We start from the raw sequence: 21,133 nt of genomic DNA, 5'->3' as shown, positions 1-21,133 counted from the left end.
TAAGGACTGGGATAGTCGAACCATCTATATTAATGGATTTGTAATCTGGGTGGAGTGTCGCAATTTTGGAGGGTGATCCCACAATGAGAATTTCTATTTTCTCATCGTTGAGACAGAGACTATTTAATGCCATCCAGTTTTGGATGATGGCATGTGTTTGGTTGATGACGATAATATCCTGGTCATAGTTCCCTGTGATGGGTAAGAGGATCTGGGTGTCATCTGCAAAATTAGTGTAGATGACACCCATATCGTCGAGGGCAGAAAAAAGGAGTTTGGTATAGGCATTGTAGAGAGTCGGTGAGAGACACAATCCTTGAGGTATTCCTAATGGAACTGGTTTGGGGTCAGCGGCTACCTTTCCTATGGCCACTCTGGATGTCTGGTCAGCAAGGAAGGATTTGACCCACATCGTCACATCTTTGGAGAAGTTAAAATCATTGGCTAAAGAGATGCATAGCTTGTCATTGTCCACAAGGTCAAATGCTGCGGAAAGGTCTAATAGCAACAGGATGCACAGTTTTCCTTGGTCCCTAATGTTGTCCATCTGGCTTTTTAAGTCTAAAAGGGCCGAATGTTGTAAAAATATGAGGACTGGCAAACAGAAACACATAGAAAGAGAATGTACTGAAAAAAATAAACCCTTCATACATATACGCTGGATGACTGAATCCCCTGCCTAGTTTCATATTGTTTACCACCCACCACACCCCCCACCTTCACTATCACAAAAAGTTAGTGGATTACGCGGTACTTTCAGGATGGCACGAGCCACATCCAGGGTGAACATGTGGATGTATGCGGATGGAGAAATCGTGCATACTTTGATTGAACTTTGCAGTGGACGTGCTTTGGAATGGCACGACATTTGTACTGTGAATGTCTAATGGTACATTTCAAGTGTTGTACAGCAGTGACAGTGTTCGATGATGGCGGTTTTAATGTGATTGGTGGATGCGTGTGTGCCTATTTACCAATAACCTAATGAGGTAGAGCTGCAGAGAAGATAGTGCAAAAGGAAGAAGGACTGTTCCAGTTTTACAGGGGTGTGGCCCACACACTGCTTGGGGAGGCGCACATGGAAAAATCTGCCCTTTACACCACCTTGCCCAATTGCCATGAAAGTGTGAGGATTAGCCAATCAGGTAGTGTGGGTGTGGTTAACAGGAAGGGGAGGTGAAACGGGCACATTATACTCTGCGTACTGAGGGTGACTGACATGGCGAAAAGTAGTATTGTGCTGCCTGTAGGTGCTCCCTTTGTAATAAATGTGCACAAGTGTGCTCTGCAAAGAAACTTTGACAGCAATTTTGGTTTGGAAGGAGTGGACGCATTGTGGAACGCTGTGTATGCGTGCCATTTCGTCGCTATGCATGTACTTTGCACAGACCTGCCATGATTCAAGTAGTAGATGTTATCGTAATTTCTTACGACGGCATGCATATTGGTTACCTGCCTTGCTTACATTTGTCCCATAGACTCAGGAGGTTGCTGGGTGTTATGAGGACGCTTTTTCCTACCGTTAGTTGCTTCTCTCATCTACAATACAGCGAAGAGAATGGCCTACTGCTCATGGATGTTGTGCCGAGCCAGACGCAGGAAGGTGTCACATCAACAGAAGCATGTACACTTTTTTGTCCGCTCGTGGAATGTTCTTCTGCAACAATGACCTTATTACTTGTGGACATGCAGAGTGTTTCCAAGAAAATTGCATTTTGTTGTCCTCCATTGGCAAAGCAGTTTTGTTTGCTCGTCTACAAGATACGGTGAAGAGTTTACTGAAATAATGCGTGTAGAAGAAAACACAAAAGCTACTGAAAACAGGCAAAATAGGTGTTTTGTAGAAGGATCTAAAAAAAAGAAAACAGACTCTTTTAAGAGTCGCCCCTTACTACAAACTTCCCCTGCCCTGGATGCAAGTTATTCCTCCACTGCAGCACGCAGCACAAAAGTCACATAAAGGGATTTTACGGATGGCGGCCATGAAAATGGAACTGTGGGGATTGTCCAATGAGTTGCTTAGGATGTTCGGCAATAGGAAGAGGGACTCCTGCTGCACTGGAGACCGGCCCTCAACATACTTGGGGACTTGCACGTGCCACATTTGACGCTCCTCACAATCCTGGACTATGGAAATGGGACTGTAGCGATTGCCCTATTATGTGCTGCTCAGGGTGTGTGTCTGAGGAACGCGTGCTAATAGGAAGAAGGACTCCTTCGGCTTTACTGAAGCGCGTCCCTGGTGGTAGTTGGAGAAAGGCATGTGCCACATTCTGCATTTGTGAGAATGCTGGGCAATAGAAATTGGACTATGCCCATTGGCCAATGAGGTGGTCAGAGTATATGTTACAGAAAAGAGCACCAATAGGGAGAAGGAGTCCTCCTGCTTCACTGGTGCGCCTCCCTTGTGATTGGGGAAAGGCACTGCCACATTTTGCCCTTCTCACCATGTTGGCCAATGGAAATGAGACTATGGCCTTTGGCCAATCAGGTGCTCTGGGTGTGCATCACAGGAAAGAAAGGGACGCATTCACTTTTCCAGAACTTTGTGTACTGCGGCTGGCAGACATGGCAAAGCGCACAGTTTTTGTCGTGAGTGATTACTTTGTGGAAGATCTGTGCCTGTATACCCTCCAAGAAGACTTGTCTAGCAATTTAGGTTTGGAGGGAGTGGACATTTTGTGGAGTGGTATGGAATCGTGCTGCTTCTAGAATGTCGACGCGTGGCTTCTTCAGCAACTGTACATGTTGTGATTGTGCACTTTGGAGGCTTCTTTTTGGGTTCCATGCCTTGTTGTTGTATGTTCAGTCAACTGAAGATTTTTGATGAAAGCAGTGCGGCACATTTTTCCTAATGCCAAGGTGCTTTTCTCATGTATACTGCCGAGAATCGCATGGCATTATTGCAATGCTTCCTGTCCGCAGCCATAGGTCAGAAGGGGTCTCATCAACAGAAGCATGTGTGACTTCTTGCATGCTGCTGGGATGTTCTCTTGTGAGAATGAGAACATTGGTTCCCGATACGTACACCTTTTCAAGGGAAATGGCATGTCTTTGTTGGCCAGTGGCAATGAAATGTTCGTGCACAATCTACAGACTGCACTGAAGACCCTACTGTAAGATTGTGATCTGCAGTTCAAAACACACATTCACGTATGAAAACCACAAAGAAAGTGTTTCTGGAGAAGCACCGTTAAAAAAAAAATAAAAAAATATAAAAAAATAAAAAAACAAAAGTCTTTTAATAGCCACCACACCCAACTATGTGTGCTTCCCTGGTGCAAAGCTATTCCCCCACTCCTGCGCACGTGCAGTATGGAAAGTACAAATATCGCGATAGTTGCATGGTGGCATGTGGTACATACGCTCCTTTTACAGATAATGCCCATAGAAATGGGTTGCAGAGGCTACGGATTGGGCAATGAAGTTTGTGGGTGTGGTGTGTACGGACCGATGGAGCTACACTGTGTAATTGCTCACACAAATGCAGAGGGTGCAGAGCCCTCAATATTTCTTTATTTATTAGTGTTTCTCATGCTCCTTGATTACAGCTTCAAAAGCACTTGGAAAATGCATCCCCCTGCAGAGTGGTGTGTCGCAGTATATACAGAGGACTGTTGTCTTCCAAAGATATGGATCAATAGCCTCTTTTATTGCTTGGAAGGTAGCTGGTGGGAGTTTGTGTCCCACAGAAGTAGGCTGTGTGGTTGGTTGAGGAAGGTGATGTGGAGGAAGACAGCCTACTGCTTGCTAAGATAGGAACACTCTTTCTGAGAGCATTGCAGGGGTTGGATTTGGTGTGGCGGTGCATGGAGGTGGTCCTGAAAGAGTAATATCCAGGTAGTCTGCGACTGAGTACAAAGCTGCACTTAGTGCATTTCTCTGAGTGGTGGTGCCTCTTGGAGAGGAGGGATGGCAATAGCTGATGCCATTTTTGAGATAAATAGCAGTTTTGCTACTTTTCTTCCAAGTATGTGCTTTGTACTAGATTGCTAATAGATAATGAGTAAGAATAAGTGCAAGGGTACATTTTGAGCTTGAAAGTTCCTAGATCAGTAGAAAATGCAGTTCTGAACTGTCCTCGAAGCAAGGACCCGAACGCGAAGTGCAAACGCGTTCTTGGACACGTCATCATGCCGCACTCAAGTGCATGGTCACGTGTCACTGTCTGGAAGGGCCGCAAAGATGTCAGACGTTCGCAGACGTTGACGGAAGCAAAAACAGTGGAAAAAGTATCAAAGTGTTAAAAATGATGCTAGAAGGTGGGAAAGGGCAGAGGTTTAAGGTGGAATTTTGTAAATTGGACAAAAATGTTGCTATATTTGGTATGTATATTATCATGCACTGGTAAAAACCCATTCTCTGAAAAAAGCTTTGTTAAAGAGACATTATGGTTAAGTTGCACGAATGAAAACCTATAAAATGCACTGAAAAAACTTTGTTAAAGGGACGTTATGGTTAAGTTGCACTACTAAAAACCTAGGAAATTAAATAAAAAAAACTTTACTAAAGGGGTGTTATTGTTACAAGTAAACCGAAAAATCGCAGAAATTCGCCTGTTATGGTTTTACCTGTAACCATAATGTCCCTTTCACAAAGATTTTTCATTCAATTTCATAGGTTTTTATTAGTGCAACTTAACCATAACGTCCCTTTAACAAAGTTTTTTCTTTGAATATATATGTATTACACGGCCTGCGGTAGCTATGGTTAAGCTGCTAACCCCATAGGAAGACCACTTGTTGGGCGGCTTATAACTTAGCTCCCACTGGACGAATCCTCATCAAAGTTGCAAAACAAGTATATGGCCTGCTCTGAATCCTTTTGGCAAGTTTGGTGAGGTTTTGTCAACGGGGGGAAAAGTAATAGGCGGGTCCCCTCAAAAAATGTTTTTCCATAGACTGAATGGAAAAATGTTTTGCTGACGCCAACAGCCCAAACCGATCGACGAATTTTCACCAAATTTGCGGCAGGAGCAGTGGACTGGTCCAGAAAGCATGCTTTAGTAAATTTTGTTTAAATCCGTCTGCTTTTTTTTTAAAAAACAGGCACAAAGTAGGTAAAAAATAAATGTTGTTATCTGGCTCCGTGGACCCATTTCCCTGTTCGCTCCAGCACACAGGACTCCGATTGGACCGGAGGGCCGCGCGATGTCCATGGACATCCAACTCACCTGTTTATTGGCTGGAGGGAAGCATGATGTGCGTCATATTTTTCTGAAACGCCTGCCATGTTGTATCCGCGGATATTCGCGGTTAGTGCATGCACACATGTTTTTGGGCATCTGGAGTTGGGAAGAAGGCCTGGAAAGGATGCAGGAGTAAAAGATGGTTCATATGATGTATTTATTTAGGTGGAAGCAGATGGTGTTGTGTCCGCGGTGTCCACAGACACCCTAGCAGTTCCCAGGTAGGTACTCAGGCGAGCAGCTTATGTGATGACTGTAGGCAGGCTTTATTAGGGTAGGGGAGTAGAATGCAGATGATATGAGCGGTCTGTATAGGCTCTATTATGCTATGGTGGTTGTGGCCAATTACTAGACTCTTGGGCCATGCACCGAAGACTCTGCCCACTGGTTGAAGTACTGTAATAGTATGTTTAGAGAAGTTTACAGGGCTTCAGATGGCTGGCTTATTGCACCCAATAGTCTGCCAAATGGTACTCTACTGTAATAGTATGTGTAGAGAAGTGGAAAGGGTGTGTGGCAGATGGCTTATTGGACTGTCCTGAGGGTTGTGGCCACTGGGCAGATTCTTGGGTCTATGGCTGTATTATGCTGTGTTAATTGTGGTCAGCTACTCCGGCCATGCACCCAAGAGTCTGTCCATTGGCTGCAAGTAGTGTAATAGTATGTGTACAGAAGTGTATAGGGTGTGTGACAGGTGGCTTATTGGAGTGCCCCGAGATTCATGGGTGTATGAGAGTCTGTGCAGTGAGTGCAAGTAGTGTAATAGTATGTGAACAGGTAGGTCCTCAGGTGAGAAGCTTATCTGGTGACTGCAGACAGGCATCATTAGGGTAGGTGAGTGGAATGTAGATGATATGAGGATGATTGTATAGGCTGTAGTATGCTGTGGTGGTTGTGGCAGGCTGCTGGACTCTTGTGTGCATGACCAGATGCACTCAAGAGTCTGCCCACTGGTTGAAGTACTGTAATAGTATGTGTAGAGAAGTGCACAGGGCCTCAGGTGTCTTATAGCAGGGGAGTGGAATGTAGATGATATGAGGATGTTTGTATTGGCTGCATTATGCTGTGGTTATTGTGGCCAGCTAGGTCATGCACCCAAGAATCTGCCCACTGGCTGCAATAGTCTGCCACTGGCTGTAAGTAGTTTAATAGTATGTGTACAGAAGTGGACAGGGTGTGTGGCAGCTGGCATATTGGACTGTCCTGAGGGTTGTGGCCAATAGGCAGATTCTTGGGTGGATGGCTGTATTATGCTGTCTTAAATGTGGTCAGCTATTAGAGTATTGGGTGCATGGCTAGAGGCTGGAGGCCATGCACCCAAGAGTCTTTCCAGTGGGTGCAAGTAGTGTAATAGTATTTGTACAGAAGTGGTTAGGGTGTGTGGCAGGTGGCTTACTGGAGTGCCCCAAGATTCTTGGGTGTATAAGAGTCTGTGCAGTGGGTGCAAGTAGTGTAATAGTATGTGAACGGGTAGGCCCTCAGACGAGCAGCTTATCTGGTGACTGCAGGCAGGCTTCTTTAGGGTAGGGGAGTGGAATGCAGATGATATGAGGATGTTTGTATAGGCTGTATTATGCTGTGGTGGTTGTGGCAGCTACTAGACTCAGGTGTCCAATAAATCTTCTCCATCGTTTAAAAGGTTGGAGTAGGGACATGTAGTAAAGTTCTCTATGTTGAGGAGCTTTTATTGATAGCTTCATATGAGTTGTCGAACGGGAAATCATATCATGCCTCCTCTATTGTATATATTGGCCTAAGCCCAGTCGCTCTGCGAAGAAATCCGCGTTGCAAGGTCCTGACCTTAGATCTGTGTTAGCCGCCATTTTGGGTTCATCCCCCATTTTAGATTCTTACTCTAATGTCACCCTGTGTTCTAAGATGGTGGACAGTGTCATTTTGAATATAACATGGCCGCCTTGACCTCTGTGTACACGTCAATGTGTAAACTGCCCGCAGGCCAAATGTTAGGGTCATGTACTGAGACCTTGTCCTTTGTTGACCTGTGTATAGAGGATTACCTGTGCCAACAATACTAATCCATGAACATATATTGTGCACAATACTGTTCGAGCATCTAATGTGAACACTTGTTTGACTATTTTGTACACAATATGTGCAAATGCTCAATGTGAAATCCAAAGACAAACTGTTGCTATTGTAACTTGTTGGAGAATGTATTAAGGATAATCCATAAATGTATAGATGCATACATTAGAAGTGAACTCGGCACGAACCCTAGATCTGAGATTCATTAACTTACAAGTGGGTTGGACATCATGTTTTGGATTGTATGAAAGGTGCTACTATTCTGATGTACAGTCCCACTCACTGAACACACCAAACAGGGCTGGTATTCACTGTGTTGTACTCAGGGCCTGATAGCTATCTGTTGCTTTGTCCTTTAAAACTGTTCAATTGTAGACTAAAGATTTGTGAATCTTTTGAACCTGCGTTTGGAGTATTTCCTTTTGGGGTACTCAGCCTCGATATCTTCTTTTTGCTTTCACAGATGGCACCCGAATAGGGACCCTCAAGATTGATGCCAGCTCGTTGAAGGTTGACGCGGCTATTGGACCGGGATCGGACGGTGTAAAAGGGGCCCCTTTCCTGAATGAGAAGCGACACCTCAGCAGCGCTGCATGGCCTGAACCCTGGACGGTGAGCACGCAGTCCGAGTCGGCATCTTGACGAGGGTCCACTTATCGAGGCGGGCAGATTTGCCAAAATCACCAAACACGAGGTAAACTTTGTTAGAAAAACTTTGAAATCCCATCGGACCTCCTTAGGCTTGATCAGGTGAGTTGTGACCCGATTCTTAAGTATCCTGATAATTTGTTTTGGGGCATTGTTCTTGCAAGTACATTTATTGACCAGGTAACACCAGTATTCTGATATGCCTGGGAAATTGTCTGCCTGCTTCAGGGCATTATTCCGCAGTGACAGACAATCTTTGGAATTTAGCCGTCCGGTGCCACAGGACGGGTCGCCGGCTTGTACTATGTACTTTATGCATGGCATTGGTAGTATAGTGTTTAATGATATTTGGCACAGACAAACTAGACATGCTTCCGAACTTCAGTAGCCAATCAATGGTAGTTTTGAAATTCCTCGTATTGAATACTTAGAATCAATTTTATTAAAGAAAAAGGCTAGACCTGCAGCATTTGACGTGTTACAGAAATGGAAGAAAGAAGCTTTACAGCAGCTTAAGAGTAGAGAAAAACATGCACGCTGTCATAAAACGAACGCCGAAAAAGCGTTGTTATATGACCAAGACAAACAGTCTGAGTCAGCTAGGAATATGGATAGGGCTTTCTCACTTGGTATCCAGAAAATCTATCCTTCTAAAGACTTTCATGTTTCCGATGAACTTATCAATAAATTGTTGAATGAACGAAGGCCTGGTGCCACCGCGCCACCTCCGTATGTCCCTCTTCCTGCTGCTTTGCCTCCTTCTGCTCCTGTTGCACCTCCTACTGTTCCTCCTCCTCCTGTTGTTGTTGGTCCTCCTTTTGTCACTGCTCCTCCACCTGCTCCTCCACTTTTGCCTGTTGTACCAGTGATAGCACCTCCGTTGAACATGCCTACTCTCCCTCTTCCAAGTGGTTCTATACCGCTTGTAGTAGATCAGGGAGCGGGATCAAGGGTTGTCACTCGTAATATTGTACCTCCAGAGAAGAAACCTGAGTTGATTGCGTGGGCTAAGCATTGTATGGAGAAGGGTGATCAAGCTAATGTTTTTGCCACACTTTCTAATATGGACAATTTTCCTGAGAAAAATGTTTTTATTGAGGGATTAGGGATTCATTTGTGTGTAATGTGGGACAGGTTAAACAATACAGATATCCTGCAAGGATTGAGGGATCTGAACACTTTAGCATTCTCTAGAGACACTGCGGAGAAAGTACAAGAGCATGTTGAGAGGGTATTTGAGTATAGAAAGGAGTTGGAAAGGTTACAGAATGAGGATGAAGATGGAGATAGTTTGGACATTATGTATGTGCAGAAACGGTTCATTCCTTGTCGAAAATCGATATCTGAGGAAATGCGAATTTGCAGAAAAGATGCGATTAGATGGATCTCAGACACATCGATAACTCCTATTGAAGTATATGACACATATAGTCAGTATACACCAGAAATTCAGAGGAAAGTGATACAGGTAATGGTAGAATACCTAGAGGATGAGTGTGTAAAAAGAAAGATTTGTTGTCCCGCAGAGTTATTGAGTATTTACAAGAGAGCTTTTTCATTTGACACTTCTTTGGCTGCTCTAGCACTCGATTTAGCTCTGTTGCTTAGTAAGCGTTCAGAGTTGCCTACTTCTCAGTTGCCTATGAGAGAGGTTCCTCCGACATTCTTCCTAAAAGTTGAGATCCCCGCTAATGTTGCAGTGGGTACAGTTGCTCAGGAAATCCCTGTGTGTCTCAGTTTGTTCACGTCCCGTTCTCAAGAAAGGAAGTGAACACCATTAGACAATCTATTCTCGACATTAGGAAAAATCTGACAGGGTTCTATAAAGAAATAGAGTCTGTTTTGCAATCCTCAGTATTCACTTTAAGTGATATTGATTTGTTATTTCCGTACTCCTGCCCATAGATATGTGGAAACAGGTTAGAACTATAGATGATGTAGCAGTGTTAGGAGATACATGGGCTAACATAATTAGACTCGACGGAGAAAGGCCAGCTGGCGAAAGACCGCCTCAGGTGATACTAACTTTGCCTGACAGAATAGTTGCGAAATTGAAAACTATAATTCCTGAAAAGAGAATTATTTGGGACAAACTTACTGCCTGTGTCCAAGGGAAGTCTGAGGGTGCTACCGAGTTCTTTATTCGGTTCGAACAGGTATTCTCGGATTTCAGTGAACAAGACTTAGGCACACAGTCTGGGAAAAGATTATTCGTAGACAAATTTGTGCGTGGATTGCTGCCTGACATCCAGTCGCAAATCAAGTCTTCGGAGAGCACTTGGCAAGCAAAGTCTCAATCAGAAGTACTGCACATGGCTCAGTACTATGAGAATCATGTCAATAATGAAAAGGAAAGAGTCGAAAAGAGAAAAGGTGATTTGAAGACAAAAGTATTGTTACAGCAAATTGTCAGAGGCCCTGGAGGGGGTAATTCACAAATTAGAGGTCTGTATGTTCCAAAAGGAAGTGTGCCCTTGGGTCCTGTAAACATTAACCAGTGTGCCTATTGTAGGCAATAGGGTCATTGGCGTTCACAATGCCCGATCCTCCGACAGAGGTAAAATAACACATTTGGGAATATGGGTAGACGATCCAGAGGTTGCCCAGGTGTAGGGGGCCATGGTAGAGGTCAGTTTGCACAAGATTCACAGCAACCTTTTTCACAGGATAATCAGGCACCAAGTGTGGATACTAGAAACATTTTTGACCATCTTTCTGCCACTTACCTCTCTGAAGAACTTCCTTTTGACGACATTCTGTTTCATTAGGATTGCCCGAAGCAGGGTTTGGAACCGACGCCTATTCCCGTTAATCAGAAAGGTCCCTACGTTGAAATGCTAATGGAAAATAGCAAACATCTATTCTTGATAGATACAGGGGCACAAAAGTGTTCCATTGATCATTCTCGGGTTCCAAACATTCCACTGTTAGGGCAAACTAATGTTTTTGTAGGGTTTTCTGGCACACCAGTTGTCTGCCCGGTTTCTTCGTCGGTGCCTCTTTCTTTGGGTCCTTTTATGGACCACTGTCCATTCCTTTTGACTTCGAATTGTGGAGAGAATTTGCTGGGGTTGAATCTGTTGAAGGAATTAAATGCGGTAATTCATTGTTCTTCTGATGGAGTGCGTTTGACGATTTCACCACAGCAACGTTCTGTCTCTCAATTCTTGACTAGACCTTTGCCGCCGGAATTTAGTTATGTTCCGGAGTGTTTGTGGGCAATTGACGATAATGATATCGGTGTTTTGCAAATTGAGCCTGTTAAGATCGTCTTGAAACATAGAGTAAAGCTGCCACGTATTCCACAGTAAAAGATCTCGATCGATGGTGAGCAAGCTTTGAAATGCATCATCTCCAATTTTGTGCATCGAGGGGTGATTGAGGAAATTGCAGGTAGTTTGTGCAATTGTCCAATTTTGCCCGTGTACAAAAAAGGTGATAATGCAATTACTTTTCATTTCATAATTGATTTGCATGCCAACAATAAGATCGTCGCTCCACAATTTCCAATTGTGCCTGATGTGATGACGATATTAACTATGATCCCGGCTTCAGCTACTCACTTTAGTGTTGTAGATCTAAAGAATGATTTCTTTAGTATTCCTATACACAAGGACAGTAGATACTTGTTCGCGTTCACCTTAGGGGGACGCTCCTTCACATTTACCCGTGCACCACAAGGTTACACGGAAAGTCCTAGCATTTACAGTAGGGCTTTGAAAGAACAACTCGATACCCTTGAGTTGCCCTCTACTTGTACACTGCTTCAATATGTTGATGACTTGCTTTTAGCTGCCGACTCAGAGAGCGCTTGTAAAGAGGGCACTTTGTTGTTGCTTATTCACCTGGCTAAACACGGACATAAAGCTTTGCTTAAAAAAATTCAATATTGTTGCCAGGAGGTTGCCTATTTAGGCTATCTCTTGTCAAAGGAGTGAAGAAGATTGACGCCTGAACGGATAAAACTCATTTCTAGCATGTCTGTGCCAAATACATAGAGAGAAGTTAGAGCCTTGATAGGAATGGCTTCTTACTGTAGGCAGTGGATCCCCAACTTTTCACTAGTAATTAAGCCGATGTTGGCTCTGACGAAGAAGGGCATTTCTTCACCATTGCCGTGGAACATGGAGCACCAGCCTGCATTTGATTTGCTCAAGACTGCACTGTGCTCGGCACCGGTTTTGGGCACACCAAATTATGAAAAGGCCTTTGTGTTGTTTGTGCATGAATGTGATGGATGTGCTTTGGCTGTATTAACGCAGGAACATGGAGGGAAGAATAGGCCGCAAGGTTACTTTTCTTCCGCCCTTGATCCTGTAGCATGCACTTTGCCAAGATGTTTGTGAGCTGTTGCTGCTGCTGCGTCTGTAAAACAGAGTGAGGGAATGGTCCTAGGCCATGCTTTAACCCTGATGGTACCTCACTCTGTAGATGTTCTACTGAACAGAACTCAAACGCAACACCTCACTTCCTCACGGTTGACGAGATATGAATTGATCTTGTTTGCACCACACATTCAAATTAAGAGGTGTTGTGTTCTTAATCCGGCTGAACTCTTACCCTTCCCGCAAGGTACTGCTTGCAGTGAAGAAGAGTCACATTACTGCCTTTACACTATCGAACAAGAGACAAAGGGTAGAATTGATCTAAATGATACTCCTTTGAACAGTCCACATGGGGAGCTGTTTTGCGATGGCTCCTGCTTCAAACTTCCAGATGGTACATCCACAGCTGCTTATGCAATCACTACATTGAGCAGGATCGTGGAAACCAAGAGAATCACGCATACCTCCACGCAGGCCGCAGAGATTATAGCATTGACCCGAGCTTGCAAACTTTACGAAGGGCTTATCGTGATGAATATATACACTGACAGTCAGTATGCCTTTGGGGTGGTTCACAACTTTGGGAGACTTTGGTCGGAAAGAGGGTTCTTAACTTCACATGGTACAAAGATCCAGCATGGCTCCCTGATAGTACGGCTACTCTTAGCGCTTGCACTCCCTACTCAGCTGGCTATCGTAAAATGTGCAGCGCATCAAAAGATTGTAGATGATGTAGGAAAAGGGAACGCTTTTGCTGATCAGATAGCTAAACAGACTGCCGCTGATCTCTCGTCAGACATGTATACTTCAAGGGAAGCCACAAATGCCTGTACAATGGATGAGGGTATTGATTCCGTAAGGGATATCCAAGCCGATGCCACATTAGAAGAGTCTAAGAAATGGGCTGATGGTTTGGGGAAACTCGATGACGATGGGTGTTGGGTGGATGGAGTTGAAGAGAAATGGCTACTTCCTGATGCGTACATTATTATGATGGTTGTTATGGCTCATGGTCCCACACACATATGTGCCCGTAAAATCACAAAAATGTTGGAAAAAGTATGGGTAAATGACAAAATCTCTAAGGTAGCTGAACGCTTTGTTCAGGAAGTATGATCTGTCTAGAGCATAATGTGGGAAAGGGCACGTCAACTCCTACGGGAAGTTTTGGTCCACTTCTGTCCCCTTCGAGGTTATACACTTTGATTTTATTGAGATGGAACGGTGTAATAATCTGAAGTATGTGTTAATCGTTATCTGTGCTTTCAGCAAATGGGAAGACGCTACAGACATGACTACTGCAAAGACTATGTTAAAAGAGTAGGTCCCAAGGCTCGGGCTACCAAGAGTCATCTGGTCGGACAATGGTCCACCTTTTATCGCTGCTGTAATTCTGCAGATATGCACGGGATTACAGATCGATAAACGGTTCCATTTGGCCAGACACGCGCAGAGTGCCAGACTAGTGGAAAGACACAACGGCATCATCAAGAACAAGCTCGCTAAGTCTTGTGCCGGCACCAAACTAAAATGGCCAGACGCCTTACCGATCGTGTTGTTATCAATGCGTACAACCCCTCAAACTAAGACTGGGCTCTCTCCCTTTGAGGTGGTTATGGGGAGGCCTGCTAATATCCGGAACATTCCAAAATGTCGTTCTTTGAGAAATATCGAAAATGTACTTCTTTCAGATTACTCTAGCCAGTTGACTAAAAACTTGTATTTGATTTATCACCAGGTGCGAGCGGCTTTACCTGTACGATACGAGGGCCCCGGTCACAGCATACGACCTGGGGAGTGGGTCCTTGTAAAGTCCTACCGAACAATCGTCTTGCCTTGCACCTCGTTGGCGGGACCCCTTCCAAGTCCTACTGGTCACACAGACAGCGGTGCGAGTGTCAGGCCGAAAAAATAGGATCCATGCGACACACACCAAGAAAATTCCACACCCAGTGCCATACGATACAGAAGAAGCAGAACCCCTCATCAGTACTGCAACCAACGGTCCCAAAGCAGTAACTAGCATCAAAAGTGTGTCGTGGATTCTCCCTGATCCTGTGAGGTCTGGGGAAACAGCCATTCCACCCCCATACTCTCCAACCATTTTGTTTCCAGAGGCGACCCCCAATTGTGCCTCTAACCTTACTTCCGTTCATTCGCCGCTTCCAGTGGGAAGTGACGACACTTTGTTCACGGATCAATCAGTACCAGGGATCACAAGGTACGATCTGTGTCCAAGGAAATAGACTTACGGCACGGTTCGGCAGTGTGCTTGGAAAAGAAGAAAGTCATCAAGGGCTTGCTTTTTGGCCCGATTAATTGTTTGAAAAAAAAAAGGGATTCTATTGGCTAGGGTTTGTGGAAGGACTAAGAAGACGCTCGGCCTGGAGGTCGCCAGCTAAAAACATTGGTGTTTTTCGTTTGAAGACCACAATGCCTGCAACCGCTTCCGCTCGTATGGAAAAGGGAAAAAACTGTGGGACCAGCTACGGGAACTAACATTTAACTATGTGGGCCCCAAAAATGTATTTCTGCTTTGTGATAATGTTAATTGGTTTTATAATAGTCATTGTTTTAGGCTTCTGGTACCTAGAAGAAGTACATCCACTTGAGAATTTGTTGCCGACCGAAAATGTACCTACTATTTCTGCTCCTTTCGTGCATCTACACACTCAATCTCCTAGGGACTCTCAGCATAGACAGAGATATCATAACAATACGCTATTACTTATCATGAATGCTACAAATGCCATCTTTAATAAGTCCAACTGGTGGGTCTGCTCACATTTACCGCAACATGGGGATAAGGGGCTAGGTTGGTATATTCATCCTTTACTTTTGACAACTGCATGCTATGCTTCTCTTAGAGTACTATTCTTTGGTCGCTGGAACGATAGCATCTCAGGGAATTTTGATGGGACTAATTTGAATCAGTTTGAAAAACGTGTTTTGACTCCCTTGGGATGCTTGCTCTTTGCAAATAGGAGTAAGCCTAACGTTGCTTCTATTAGGCCTTCTGATAGACTGTCTCGTCCTTTCAATCTTTGATTTCTTTTAAAATGGCTCCTATAGGCAATAAGGATGCCACGCCTCCTTCCTACACTGTCAATCATAGCCCCGATTCAGTTTTTTTCTGCATACAGAGGAATGGTACTCAGTCAATGGGTGATTTCAAAGGTTGCGCCAACATTGCGAGTTTGACTGGGGAAGACAGAGCTTTGTGTGTAGGCGAACCTGTCTACTTTGTTTGCGGTAATGTAGCATTTCCATGGTTACCCAGGGATTGGCAGGGAACTTGTTATTTACGGATCCTGTTACCCGGGGTATTCATAGCCAGTACCATAGAGGTTTCAAAAGCTCGTCCACGGCGGGACGAGGATGGTGACACTTCAGCTCAAATTCTGGGCAATGTAGCTAAATCCTTTGTGCCATTTTGGGGACACATAATTAACTCTGAAGATATCAGGGGACTAGCGAGAGTGCTGGAGAGAACCATCAACCGGACCACTGACATACTCTATAATATGGCTCTAGAACAGAAAGCAATAAGGTTAGTAGCACTTCAGAACCGGATGGCATTAGATGTCATCCTGGCTGAATGTGGAGGGGTATGTAAATTAGTGGGGGCCGCTTGATGTGTTTTTGTGCCAGATTCCTCCCCAACTATCTTCAAGGCAATACAGAATCTGCATGTCCTAAGTTCAGAAGTGCATGTTCCCGAGGGAAACTGGGATCTTAGCGCTTGGTTCTGGGAATTCTTGCGATCTTGGAGTTGGAAGCTACTTTCGGTCTTGCTGATTATTTTAGGAATTTCGCTGTTTCTTTGTTGCTGTATACAATGCCTTCCTGGTATATGTTTGATGTTAGGAGGATTTTGCGCACAGGCGATGGGTACATTAGGACGCAAGGTATACGCCACAGACAAGAATTCCAATGAATATGTGCTGAAAGAAATTCCAGTGACCGATCTGATGGCAATAGATATCTCCGATGGTGATTCAGGGTGTATGGACGTTGAGACGTGGAGTTATTCGTAAAGTGACTAGAAGTAGTTTAGCGCTTGGATTAGGCCAAAAGAAGGGTTTGTCGAACGGGAAATCATATCATGCCTCTTCTATTGTATATATTGGCCTAAGCCCAGTCGCTCTGCGAAGAAATCTGCGTTGCAAGGTCCTGACCTTAGATCTGTGTTAGCCGCCATTTTGGGTTCATCCGCCATTTTAGATTCTTACTCTAATGTCACCCTGTGTTCTAAGATGGTGGACAGTGTCGTTTTGAATGTAAACATGGCCGCCTTGACCTCTGTGTACAAGTTAATGTGTAAACTGCCCGCAGGCCAAATGTTAGGGTCATGTACTGAGACCTTGTCCTTCGTTGACCTGTGTATAGAGGATTACCTGTGCCAATGATACTAATCCATGAACATATATTGTGCACAATACTGTTCGAGCATCTAATGTGAACACTTGTTTGACTATATTGTACAAGATATGTGCGAACACTCAATGTGAAATCCAAAGACACACTGTTGCTATTGTAACTTGTTGGAGAATGTATTAAGGATAATCTGTAAATGTATAGATGCATAAATTACAAGTGAACTCGACACTAACCCTAGATCCGAGATTCATTAACTTACAAGTGGGTTGGACATCATGTTTTGGATTGTATGAAAGGTGTGACTATTCTGATGTACAGTCCCACTCACTGAACACACCGAACAGGGCTGGTATTCACTGTGTTGTACTGAGGGCCTGATAGCTATCTGTTGCTTTGTACTTTGAAACTGTTCAGTTGTAGAATAAAGATCTGTGCATCTTTTGAACCCGTGTTTGGTGTATTTCCTTTTGGGGTACACAGCCTCGATATCTTCTTTTTGCTTTCACAGATTAATGTGGCTGTGTTTGGTAAGCTTCACCAGGCTGACCTCACAACTTTTTACTATGTATTTACCTTTTTTCTCATCGGGTTTAATATTATTTTTGTATGAGTAGTTTTGGGCTATGTGGTACAGACACATGGTTTCCAAAGCAGTACTGTTTGGGTAGTATGTTTCCAATAAATTGTTTTTCAAAATGTCCTGGATGTTGGGATCGTTTTTAGCTATTGTTTCTATGTCTTGGTATGATTTGAGAACTCTTTTTCTAGATGCAGCATGACCAAGGCTTAGACAGACTATGTTTTCAGATTTCCCATACAAGGCTGTGCCGGTTAAACAGTCTGGGGCTTTGTAGCAGCCACATTCTCTATGGCAGAGCATTTTTATGCCAAAGCTGTATACTTTTTGTGGGAGTGTTTTGTCATATGGTATGTCATCCCAGAGGTCTTTTAGCTCTGTTTTCTCAGCTTTGGTTATGTAGGCTGTGACATATCATACAACTGCAGTGGAATTGTCTGCAATGTACTGCACATATATGTTTGCATTCCACAGGAGGGCAATGATTGCATTGTAATCATTGATGTACTTTGATGCTTCACTTCTTTTAATGCAGTATGTGTTCTTAGGTGATTTGCCTTTCACATGGTGTCTAACAGAAAACATGAAGCTATTTAATTGTCCTTTCGCTGAAACTGGTCTAGAGAAGCCAAGATCACACTCAGGGAGAGCTGAATTATGTTTTGTATTTCGCCCTGAAGTGGTAATTAGAACATCGTTTTCACACACAACAACACTTCGTGGGGTCCACTATTTAGTGTGGAGATTGTTTCATTCTTTTGCCATTTAGTTGGTGGCCTCAATGATTATTTCTTCTGTGGTAGCCCTCATAGCATGTACGGGCTTCTATCCTTGGGTGTGGGCTGGTGGGTCTTCTGTCCGTCTAGAAGTTGTGTTTAGGGCTGGTAGGGATCCTGTCCCTAATGTTAAAATGAATTAGCTGTTGACCACCTGCTGCTTGATGATGAGTTTTTTTAATGTCTCAGAGGACGTTGGGGCCACATTTCTAGGAGGAACTATTTCCATGGGTCACGGGACCCTTGTTCTTTTATTGACCTTCACAGGAAGTGTGTGGTCCCCAGCTCTTAGATCACTTGCTTGTTAAAAAAGAGGGTTAAAAAAATCAAATTTGTTGTTTTAGACTCCTCTTGGTTATTTTAATTGATCCAGATAGGGTGTCCGGTGTCTTTTTGATGGTCTAGTTTGTTGGATAGATGTCACTTTTATTCGAATCAAATTGTGAAGTCCACAGAGCCTCAGAATTTTAGGAGGGTCCTTCCTCCATAGGTAACATTCACTTGTTTAGAGGTATCCCATCTGGTTTATTGGGATATCTCGGACGAAACAAGGCTGGTTGACCGGTTTTGATGAGACTTATTTGTCATATTCTTCAGGACTGTGTACGTGGGCCTGTCGCACTAGGATCAGGATGACAGTGAGATCGGAGAAGCCGTCATCCCATCTGCCTAAGGAAAGAGAAAACCAAAAATGTTTTTTGATTTTTGAGGTCAGTTATTTTCATTAGTGCATAATGTGTATTGTAGTAGTTCATACATCTACTTTTTTTTAATAAAAACACCAACACCTTGTGAGTATAGACAGTCTTAGATAACCACTCGCCAGAAGGGCTCCTCAATTCTACACATGGATGTTATCATTACCTTCTGCACAGCTCTACTTGTTAGAGGCTGGATGCCATGGATGGTCTTGTTGGCTTGAAGGATTCATCTGGGTTTCCTGAAAGACGCAATAGTGGATTGTGTCAGGGAAACATTGTCAAAGTTTTTTTTTAAATTATTATATATTTTGCCCCACCAATTTGTTCTTAATAGAGCAGCAATTTTTTATATATATCCCCGGTGGTGTCTTATTTTAAATGGCACTTGTTCCGTTATTCATGCGTGCCTATGTCCGTGTGGAGGAGGCACTCCTGAATATTCTTTCCCATATGCATGCATAATGAAACACAGGTATGGTTGAGCAGTGTTCGTGTGCTGGACGCACTGCTATGCGCGGGTGATAAAGCGTCTATCTCTGCGCTAATATGCTGTGGAGGCACTCCTGAATATTCTTTCCCATATCTATACGTTATGAAACACAGGTTTGATTGAGCAGTGTTCGTGTGCTGAACGCACTGCTTTGCGCGGTTGATAAAATGTCTATCTCTGCCCTAATATGCTAATATGCTGTACTCGGGTGAAGTGCTGCTTAAATACTGTTGGGGCATTTGTGAGGATCGGAAAACATGCTTTTTAAAAGCACTCCGATCGGGTGTTGGCTGAGTGGCTTTTCGATCGTTGCGATCGCGAGGTACTGCAGCACGTAATGCTACCAAATGAGGAGCGGCGTCTGCCTCTGGGCTTATTGTCTTCTTGCTCTTCACGGTGTAGTGGCTCTGGTCCCGCTTCCATGGCAACCTCCGGATGGCTGGCCTTTCGTTCTGCGTGGTCCTTCCAAACAATCAGTTGCTCAGCAACCATTGTTGGTTTGTAAGCAGTTCATCATTGATGTTGATGTTCCGGCGAAATGCTGGCGGACATGTTTGAATGCGTAGAGGTTTCTGGTTAGAATATATTGCATGAATGTTTGGCAGTAAGGTGGACTACTCTAGGGTTTTTTCTATTGCATTTTTAGCATTGTGGTTTTACATTAAGATCACGGTCAGTGCATGTTCATTACCCTTCTTTTTTTCTTTCTTATAGTCAAAAAGAGTTATTACATCTTATGCACATTAAAGATGCTCAGTTTTTGCTACTCCTGTTCCCCCTTGTGTTACATTTTCTGGTGCGGGCGGTTGTAAAGGGGGGTCCGCAAAAGTGGGTGGCGGGTTATTGCAGGTGTACTTAGCCAAAACGAGGAGGGTTGGGGGTTCAGTGGGCACCACGGTCCCAAGGTCATTAATGGTTGTGCAAGGAAGTGTCAATGCACCGCGGTAAAGGAAGCATAAGGGGAACAGTGGCACCATGTCATAACCATGTGTAGATGTTTTTGCCGCTATCCTTTGATCTTCTGGGGGCCTTTCCTCTTTTGGGCCCCTCATTCTCTTGTTTTTTTTGCTTGATTGTGGATGTACTCAGTGATATGACTTCCTTCTTTTTACATTCTTCATGGCTAATCTTTTTTCTTGTGGCTTTTGTTTTGTTTTGCTGATCACTTCATCTGCACCACATTCTGCTTTTTGCAATGTGGGCAGAACTGCATGGCCATGTTCTTTCTGTCGTATCATCTGTTTTTAGGGGTATTTACTTCATTAGTGCTAGGTTGTGCCATAGTATTTCTTCATTCAGGCCGTTCTTAACTGTATCAAGTCTGAAGAGCCAGAGTTGTTCTTATTTGACCAAAAGTCCCCACCCCTTCTTGGTGGTCTCAGTTTTTCTAGGATGGTCCAACTGAAGTTATCCTGTGTATGTCCTTTTTGTACAAAATGGCTGACTAGGGGGGCAGTCAGTTTTTTTGTGCGGATGCAGGATTTGTGTTCAATAAGTCTCTTCTTGACTTCCCTCGTCATACTTACATACCTTAGATTACAAGGGCATGTGATGAGGTATATGACACCTTTGGTTTTGCAATTGGTCAGGTGTCTTTGTTCCCATGGTGTGTGCCAATCTATTTCAATGTTCTTACTCCTCGAGGTTTGGGCGCACATGGAACATGATCCGCACGGCATGTGTACTGTAGGTGTAGCTGCTTCCCAGATCATATTTTCTTCTTGATGGTAATCTTGTTCCTTCAGGGTATGTACGAGGCCGTCTCCTAGGTTTCGGCGTCTTTTGATGGCAAAACATGGTTGGGGCAAGGAGCTAGAGCCCGTGTTCAGGATAGGCCAACATTTTTTAGAGAAAGCAAAGCAGCGTTTGGTGTAGTATTTGCCTTTGTTTTTATATCTGGGCTGGCAGTACTTGCCACATTTGTGTCTGTGAAACTGCGCTTTCTGAAGGGATTTCGCAAGTGACATATTTGTGAATGAACTCCAAACCAGTGGCATCACTG

This window comes from Ambystoma mexicanum, chromosome 3q (assembly GCF_040938575.1).
Source record: "Ambystoma mexicanum isolate Mex_15411 chromosome 3q, UKY_AmexF1_1, whole genome shotgun sequence".
NCBI classification, from domain to species: Eukaryota; Metazoa; Chordata; class Amphibia; order Caudata; family Ambystomatidae; genus Ambystoma; species Ambystoma mexicanum.
This window is presented reverse-complemented; position numbering follows the sequence as displayed.